This window comes from Pinus tabuliformis, chromosome 3_1 (genome assembly GCF_031772625.1).
Source record: "Pinus tabuliformis cultivar Carrire ecotype Pingquan chromosome 3_1, CPIR1, whole genome shotgun sequence".
Lineage (NCBI taxonomy): Eukaryota > Viridiplantae > Streptophyta > Pinopsida > Pinales > Pinaceae > Pinus > Pinus tabuliformis.
This window is the reverse complement of record NC_142301.1, coordinates 931,619,410-931,629,495: the sequence shown is the minus strand read 5'-3', so window position 1 is coordinate 931,629,495 and position 10,086 is coordinate 931,619,410. Positions and strand designations below refer to the sequence as shown.

General features: G+C 39.7%; 1 pseudogene; it reads right to left on the bottom strand.

Moving 5' to 3' along the window:
- Positions 1–509: 509 nt before the first annotated feature.
- Positions 510–8,730, bottom strand: LOC149190812 (putative E3 ubiquitin-protein ligase ARI1 pseudogene; annotated as a pseudogene).
- Positions 8,731–10,086: the final 1,356 nt, after the last annotated feature.

Genomic DNA, 10,086 nt, shown 5'->3' with positions numbered 1-10,086 from the left:
TTGACAAAACTAGAAAAAATGCACCTTGAGATCATGTTTCTCCGCAAAATTACCATAAACATGATATAAAAGAACTTTAGAAATACCGTGGGACATGAGAAAGCCGCTTTTTTCCTGACCATTGTTTACTATAGATTTTGATACCAATTAGTCTTTACTAAATCTAGGTTTAATAAAGATATTTTAGCTTAAATGGGAAGCACACAACAAAGAATGAGGTAAAGATTATAGGATCTACGTTATGTTAATATTAGTTAACTCAAAAAAGATAGAATCTACGTTATTTCATCCAAACACCATTCTCATAGTTTGCCCGGTATCCAAAAACCAATGAATGTAAGAGGCGTTCGACCATTGACTTAATGTCAACTATATGGCTAACGCCATTAGTATTACTTAATATGAAATAGAACTCCAAAGACAATAAATGTAAGAGACGTTCAGAAGAACAAAGACTACTCAAAATGGATGGTTTGTGTCATAGATGGCGCTGAATAATATAGTATCAACTAACTTGTATTGTGATGTCGATTACGTATCAGATAGAAGGTAGCAATTGGATGTGCTATCAAATGAAGGTTACCGACCAAATCATTTTGGATAAACTCATACATTCTTCGACACATTGTATCCACGAGGTCAGTGAGATCAATAACTTGCGTTCGGTTGGCCATTACACTCAGTTGATCAGGAGGCCCCTCAATAATCTTTGAAAGCCTTTCTACTGTTCCCTCTAGCTGCTGCTGTTGATCTTCAAAAAGATTCTGTTTCATTTCTTTTTGTGTTGGTGTCAATATATGTCTGAGTATGTCATCACCAAACATGTGAAATGCAAAAGCATAAGAATAAGCAAGGGCACGCCTTGATCTAAACAGCCTTTGCAGTGCATTTAGTAGCCACCTATAGTCACTAAAATATTTTTCTCTAATAATTTCCTTTGCTTTGTTTCAAGCTCCAGAGAATCCTTATGAGCTTTCCATCTGGAGTAATAATGTGTGTACCTTTTCAAATCACGTGCTGCCTTCTCAATATCCTTCCCCTCATCTTCTTTATATCGACCACAGCTGTGCCCATCAATTGTTGGGTATTTTTAATGGAGAAAATACCAAAACCAAATAAAATTCACTACAGAGACAATTCTCTGTTTCCTCTGTCCAGGATCTTTTGCAGAGAACCTCTTTAAAACCAAATTAACTCAGAAGAGACCATTGCAACACCATAAAGCATTTCTATTGATTAAAACAAAAGACTGTTACATATTTCATCCTCTGTGCAGAGAGGAATTTACAAAACAAACTCGGTCTCTCTTTTACAAAATGATTTTTACACTGCTGTGTAAAATCTTCATTCACATTTACTACTGTAAAAGAGCATTTACATTTACTGTTGTAAGAATAAAAATTCCTTACATGAAAACTTACTTTTACTGCTGTAAAAGAAAATCTTATATTTTCATTATATTCATAATGCCGGAGAATACATTTCAATCACAAAAAAAACTTCTTTCATCCTTTTCACGCTTCTGCGCTTGATGCATTACATATCCACGAATTAACCCCAGCTCTGTTTTTTTTCATGGCACTGCTGTGCTCTGTTTTTTTTTCATTTCACTTCACTCACAAAATGAACACAAAATTACATATATAAAAAAAAAACAAAAACTTAATCACACGTTGACTTGCCCATACCTATCTTAATTTCCCCATACTTACGTGCAACCAAAATTAAATAAAAAAAGACTTACCCATACCTCCGTAAGTAATAAAAACATTAAAATTTAAAATTTCTACCTAAAACTATGACTATGCATTAAATGCATTAATTAGAAGCCGACGGTAAGAGTAAGATTAACGTTCTGGCAGGTTGGAGTGAGTCCACATGTGTTGACCCGATCGGACGCAATTCGCACACCAACCTCACACAACTCAAACGAACTTTACTGTCCGGGGAAAGTGGTTTTTGGGTGCTCGTACATGGGACGCGTGGCGGCCAGTGAATGTGTTCGGAGGGCTCCAAGGAAAAACAGCCTTTGCCAAAAGGCGGTGCGAACAAGATAGGTGGTTTTGTTTGGTGGTTTTCGGCTGCGTTGAAATTACACATTTAACACTCCCCTTTAATTTCAACAGCTGGGCATTCGGTCATTCCCAAACACTTCCTCAAAAATTCGAAACTCTTCTGAACTAGTGGCTTTGTCAAGATGTCTGCAACCTGTTCCTGGGTCCTGCAATGTTCTAGGACAATTTCTCCATTGTTCACTAATTCTCTGATGTAGTGAAACCTTGTATCAATGTGTTTCGTTCTCTTATGAAACACTGAATTCTTTGACAAAGCAATAGCAGAGCTATTGTCACAAAAGACCACTGTCGCTTTTGCCTGCTCTTGGCCTAAGCTTCTCAACATTCTTCTCATCCATACTGCCTGGCATGCTGCTGCTGTGGCTGCCACATATTCTGCCTCTGCTGTAGATAACGCTACAATGGATTGCTTCTTAGAAGCCCATGAAATGGCTCCTGAACCCATGTTAAAAACATAACCGGAAGTGCTCTTCCGATCATCTACACTTCCAGCCCAATCGCTATCTGTGTACCCAACCAAATCTGAATGTTCTGAGGCATGATATAGAATTCCAAACATTTTGGTACCTTTGACATACCTCAAAATTCTCTTTGCTGCCTGCCAATGTGCCTCCTTTGGCCTCTCCATAAATCTGGAAATCAAACTAACAGCATACATAATATCAGGCCTAGTTGCTGTTAAATACATAAGGCTGCCCACAATGCTTTTGTATAGGCTAGGATCAAAATCCTTGCTGCTGTCCTCTCTGCTGAGTTTTAATCCCATCACTGTGGGAGTGATGGCTGCCTTGCATTCTTGCATCTTAAATCTACCCAAAACTTGATTTACATATCTTGCTTGAGATATAAAAATTCCTTTTTCATTTTGATCTACTTCTATGCCTAAGAAGCATCTCAAGAAACCCATGTCAGTCATTTCAAATTCATTCTTCATGACTGATTTAAAATTCTCAATAAGATAAATATCATTTCCAGTGAAAATAACATCATCTACATACAAGACAACAATTAAAATTTTACCATCCTTTTCCTTGATGTAGACTGTGGGTTCTCCTTCACATTTGTCAAATTCATTCTCCAATAGATATGAATCTATCCTGCTGTACCATGCTCTTGGCGCTTGCTTCAGCCCATAAAGAGCTTTCTTCAATTTGCACACTTTGTGCTCTTCTCCTTTCTTCTCATATCCGAGAGGCTGTTCCACATAAACCTCTTCCATTAACACTCCATTTAGGAATGCTGATTTCACATCCATTTGGTAGACTTTCCATTTGTTTTGAGCTGCTATGGACAGCACTGCTCTCACGGTTTCCATTCTTGCAACCGGGGCGAAAGTCTCCTCATAATCTCTCCCATACTGCTGCTTGTACCCTTTGACAACCAGCCTTGCTTTATGCCTTTCAATCTTGCCTTCAGCATTGCTCTTGGTCTTGTAGACCCATTTCACACCAATGACTTCTTTGCCTTTTGGTAGCTCAACCAAATCCCATGTTTTGTTCCTCTCTATGGCATTCATCTCCTCATCCATAGCTTCTATCCATTTTCTATCTTTAATAGCTTCTTCAAAATGAATAGGATCATCAACATGACAATACAAGACAAATAAGGAATTCATTCCTTCTTCATAAATTTCACTTAGATTTCTAAACTTCTTACCTCTTTCACTTGGTGTGCAAGTGCTTGAAGATGCACTTGAATTTCCTCCTTGTGGTGTGCTTGGAGAAGCACTCTCATTGATCCTCAATGGTGTCCCTTGCTGTCCTTGTGTTGGTGCTGTTGTTTGGGGATTCATTTCAGCCACCTCCTCTTCATCTTCATCATGAGGCAAACAGCTTTTAATGTTCACTGTTTTCTCTATGCTTCCATCCCAAGCTTCCTCTTCAATGAATTGAACATCCCTGTTGACAAAGAACTTCTTGGTAGATGGAATGTATAGCCTGTAGGCTTTGGATTCATCACTGTATCCAATGAAGATGCATTTCTCCCCTTTGCTGTCCAACTTCCTCCTTAGTTTATCTGGAATGTGTGCATAGGCCACACACCCAAAAACTCTCATGTGGGTGACTCCTTGCTTTCTCCCACTCCATGCCTCTTCTGGCACTTTGTTCATGACTGCCTTTGTAGGACACCTGTTCAAAATATACACTGCACAATGCACAGCTTCAGCCCAATACTCATTTGGCAAATGCTTTGCCTTCAACATGCTCCTTGCCATCTCCATGATGGTTCTGTTCTTCCTTTCAGCAACTCCATTTTGCTGTGGGGTGTACCGAGTTGTGAACTGTTTATGTATTCCATTTTCTCTACAAAACTTTAGGAATTCATTTGAGATATACTCACCTCCTCTATCAGTTCTCAATACTTTTATGTGCAGCCCGCTTTGGTTCTCCACAAGTGCTTTGAAATTTTGGAATTTCACAAACACTTCACTTTTGTTCTTGAGGAAATATATCCATGTCTTTCTTGTAAAATCATCAATGAATGTCAAGAAATATAGGCTGCCAGCTAATGATGGAGCTTGCATTGGTCCACACAAATCTGAGTGGATGATCTCTAAGGGTGCCTTTGCCCTTATGCTCTTACCTGATGGAAAACTCTCTCTATGTTGTTTGCCCAATATACAACCTTCACAAAGGCTGTCCGGCTTCTCTATCAATGGTAATCCTCTTACCATTCCTTTTCTGCTTAATAGATTTAGACCTCCAAAATTTAGATGCCCGAATCTCAAGTGCCATAACCAGTTCTCATCCTTTGGCACGCTTTGGAAGGCCTCTTGGGTGACTGCTGCAATTTCTCCTTTGTTTTTCAAATCTGCCCTGATCTGGAGAGGGAACATCCTGTTCCTTGTCATCTTCACTTCAGCAATGCATCTTTTGCTAGGTGGTATGTCCATGATGGTGCACACATCATTTACAAAGTAAACATTGTAACCCTTTTGGATAAGTTGTCCAACACTCAATAGGTTACATCTCATTCCGGGGACATAGTAGACATCTGCTATGGTTTTCCTTTCTCCTTGCTTTGTAAATATTTTTACCTCCCCTTTTCCCATAACAGACACTTTACTATCAGTTCCTAGTGTGACCTCTGATTTCAAATTCTGATTTAAGGCTGAAAAGAGGGCTACATTCCCTGTCATATGGTTGCTGCAACCTGAGTCTAAAAACCATATGTCCTCACTATGTGTTTCAGCCATGTTACAAGCTAACAGGACATTTTCTTGACTGCTGTTTTCTCTTGTAACATTTGCATTTTGTCTGCTGTTCATATCATGCTGTTTCTTTCTACAATCACTAGCATAATGTCCATACTTTTTGCAATAATAGCATTGAACATTAGATTTATCATACCTTTGTCCTTGAGCATGATACTGATCTCTTTGTTGGCTGCTGCCTTGGCCTTGGTTCTGATTTGTATTGCTGCCTCTTCCTTGTGCATTTGCTGGGCTGTTCCTTCCACCTCTGTTCTGGCTTCTGCCTCTTCCTCTTCGGTTTCCTCTTCCTTGACCCCTTCCTCTTCCAAAAGACATCTGGGTCTTGAAGGCTTGCTCAAGGGATGAGTTTTCATTCCTACTCAACCTCTGCTCATGAGTTATCAGTGATGCATGTAGCTCATCAACTGAATATCTTGAGAGATCCTTTGTCTCTTCAATGGTGGTGACTATGGCATCAAACCTTGAGGGTAAGACCCTCAATATTTTCTCCACTATTCTTCTATCTTCAATTGTTTCTCCATGAGTTCTCATTTGTGTGATTACACCAATCACATGAGTGAAGAATGAGTCAATGTTATCTGACTCCTTCATGTTCAAGTTTTCAAAATCCTTTCTCAGCATTTGCAATTTTGCTGTCTTTACTCTCTCCATGCCTTGATAGGCAGTCTTGAGGGTTTTCCATGCATTGTGTGATGTTGTAGCTGCTGCTATCCTTGGGAATATACTCTGGTCCACTGCTTGATACAACAAGACAATGGCCTTTGCATCCTTCTTCCTATTGAGCTTCAGCTGATCCTTCTCTCCCTGAGTTAGTGCATTGAACTCATTTTCATCTGCTGGTTCCTCAAACCCATATTCTACTAGTTCCCATATATCTTGAGCGATGAACAAAGCTCTCATGGTTATAGACCAGTAGTCATAGTTCTTCCCATTAAAGTGTGGGAGCTGGGTGTTGAACATACCCATGCTTGTGCTTGCCATTCCTTGCATCTTGAACTATGGTTTTAAATCCTTGACTGTGATTTTTTTTTAAAAAACTGACTGTCTTCAGCAATAACAAGAGAAATGCTTTTGGGGAATACCTGAATCCTTCGCTGTCTGAGTCTTCTAACTGCCTGAGAGGTTTTGCTGCAGCAACAACCTTCTCCCTTCAGCTTCTTTGTCTCCTACAAAGAGCCTAAGCCTTGCTCTGATACCACTGTTGGGTATTTTTAATGGAGAAAATACCAAAACCAAATAAAATTCACTACAGAGACAATTCTCTGTTTCCTCTGTCCAGGATCTTTTGCAGAGAACCTCTTTAAAACCAAATTAACTCAGAAGAGACCATTGCAACACCATAAAGCATTTCTATTGATTAAAACAAAAGACTGTTACATATTTCATCCTCTGTGCAGAGAGGAATTTACAAAACAAACTCGGTCTCTCTTTTACAAAATGATTTTTACACTGCTGTGTAAAATCTTCATTCACATTTACTACTGTAAAAGAGCATTTACATTTACTGTTGTAAGAATAAAAATTCCTTACATGAAAACTTACTTTTACTGCTGTAAAAGAAAATCTTATATTTTCATTATATTCATAATGCCGGAGAATACATTTCAATCACAAAAAAAAAACTTCTTTCATCCTTTTCACGCTTCTACGCTTGATGCATTACATATCCACGAATTAACCCCAGCTCTGTTTTTTTTCATGGCACTGCTGTGCTCTGTTTTTTTTTCATTTCACTTTTTTCACAAAATGAACACAAAATTACATATATAAAAAAAAAACAAAAACTTAATCACACGTTGACTTGCCCATACCTATCTTAATTTCCCCATACTTACGTGCAACCAAAATTAAATAAAAAAAGACTTACCCATACCTCCGTAAGTAATAAAAACATTAAAATTTAAAATTTCTACCTAAAACTATGACTATGCATTAAATGCATTAATTAGAAGCCGACGGTAAGAGTAAGATTAACGTTCTGGCAGGTTGGAGTGAGTCCACATGTGTTGACCCGATCGGACGCAATTCGCACACCAACCTCACACAACTCAAACGAACTTTACTGTCCGGTGAAAGTGGTTTTTGGGTGCTCGTACATGGGACGCGTGGCGGCCAGTGAATGTGTTCGGAGGGCTCCAAGGAAAAACAGCCTTTGCCAAAAGGCGGTGCGAACAAGATAGGTGGTTTTGTTTGGTGGTTTTCGGCTGCGTTGAAATTACACATTTAACAAAATGCTTGTTTGGGTATGTCTACCTCCAGTGGCGCCACCACACAACCAACAAAAGTTTTGGCCACATACGCAGCTCACCAAGTTGCAGCCACCATCTTTATTCACGTTCTTCCCACATTTGGGGCACAACTTGGTATTAACTGCAATCCAATTTAATGTCTCAGAGTCGTCCTGACATTTCTTATCCCAAAGCTTCCAAATCGAACAATTAAAGCAAAACTGATGTCCACAAGTGCACTGGATCTCACAGTAAACATCTCCTTCAACTCGAACTGCATTTCCACAATTGGGAGCACTAGGGCACCACTTCACTTTGTCATTGTCGTCAATATAGGACTCAAATAGGAAGCGATCGAAGCGTTGGGCTGCTCCAGGATCTTTTACAGTGACTAGCTTTCGTATAATGTCTTCATCACAGATGACATTACAGTCGGGAGCCATGCACTTAATCCGCTTGCTTTGTCCCTCGTTTATCTTAAAAAGGAAGTGCTTCGTCCAACACACATTGCAGAAAGTGTGACCACAATTCATCATTGTGGTGTCCTCTTCCTTCAAATCTTGCTCTGCACAGACAATGCAGATGGAAACAAAGAGGGAATTTGTGGATTCCGGTCTAATAGCGACCCTGCTTGGGAAAATAACCAGTCATTCCCCCTGTCCACAAATGCATCAAATAATCTTGCAAAATCCCAGCGATAATGAATCAAGAGTGTGCGAGCAAACTGTTCTTTTACAGCAAGGATATCCATCACCTTACGTAAATCCTCCCTCTGTGACGGCAATAAAGTTTGTTGAGAGATGAGCCTGATGTTGATGTTCTGTGCGCGGTCAGGGATGGAGGTTGCTGAAACATCTTCTACGTACACTTCATTTTCCTCCATCAAATCCTCCTCATCGCCGCTCATCAAATCCTCCTCCTCGCTGCTCATCGTCCACTCCGCCATGACAAATCCTTCTCGATATTTATCAGACAATGCTGTTCCTTGTCGATATTTATCAGACAATGCCGTTCCTTGTCGATATTTATCAGACAATGCTGTTGGTGCTAGAAGCAAAGAAGAAGAAAAAAGCTGCTCGATATCAAGAAGGGCGATGAGAGCAGGATGAAAAGATGCGACAATGTTACCATTTATAAACATAAATATAACGGAGACTCTTTGGGCCGACTTACACGGCGTTGCTTTGCACAACGGTAAAGTCTCTTGGTCCATGAAAACCGTTTGTCACCCTAGAATTTGATAACTGTTTTGTAACTACGAAAACTGGACACCATTTTTTATACGGTGTATATAAAAGAAATAAATTATTTTTATTTATTTATTTATTTTTATTTCTTTGTTGAGAAATTCATCAAAATTTATAATACAATTTCAATATTTTTGTTGTTGTTTAAAATACAAAAATAGATTCAGTACCTTGAAAAATTCCAAGGCTACTCGAATTATGCAGGTTAAATAATTTAAACTCAAACTTTTAAAAATATTTGTCGTGTTTTGATTGAAATTAACTAAAAAAATGGTCGTGAAAAAGGTCATTTAGTCTATAAATTAGACTACCTCGTTATTCATTGGTATAGTGATATAAATTTAATGCTTACTAAACATTGATAGGTATCAAACCATGATATGTATCAAAACACCTACTTTATGGTACATCTCACATTGAGAAGATTAAAATAATAATAATAATAACAATAACAATTAATTCAACTAAGGGAAGGGAGAGAAAATGAGAGGATAGAGATAGGGAAAGAAGGGGAAGAGAAAGAAAGGGAGACATAGATATGGAGGGGGCAAAGAGGCAAAGAACGAGAAGGGGAGAGAGAGGGAGATAGTAACAAAGTTGGAGGGTGGAGAGGGAGAGAGAGAAAGGAAGGGAGAGGGGACCTGAGAGAGAGGAGAGAGAGGGGGGGGAGAGGGATGCAGTTGGAAGGGAAAAGAGAGGAAGGGAAGAACAAAGACATTGAGAGAGAGAGGTGGAGAGAGAGATGGAGTGATAAGGGAGAGATGAAGATGGAATGAGGGAGAGAGGAGACGAGGGAAGGGAAAGAAAAGGAGAGTATAGAGATAGGGAATGGAGTGAAAGAGAGAGACAGGGAAACATAGATATGGAAGGGGGAGAGAAGGGGAGAGTGAGAAGGAGAGAGAGAAGGATATAGTGACAGAGTTGGAGGGTGGAGAGAGAGAGAATATGTGTGATGGGGTCTAGAGATAGAGGGAGGTGGGAGAGAAAGGGGGAGAGAGGAAGGAAGAGAGAGAGAGAGAGAGAGAGAGAGAGAGAGAGAGAGAATATGTGTGATGGGGTCTAGAGATAGAGGGAGGTGGGAGAGAAAGGGGGAGAGAGGAAGGAAGAGAGAGAGAGAGAGAGAGAGAGAGAGAGATGGAGTTGGAAGGGGAAGAAATGTAGAGAGAGAAATTTGGAGAGGGAGAGGGAGTGACAAGGGAGATATGGTGAGATGATGGGAGAGAGAGAAGGGGGGAGAGAGAGAGAAAGGGAAGAGAGAGAGAGGATGGGAAGAGAGAGAGGGAGATAAAGAGGAAGGAAGAGAGAGATAGATACATATGGAG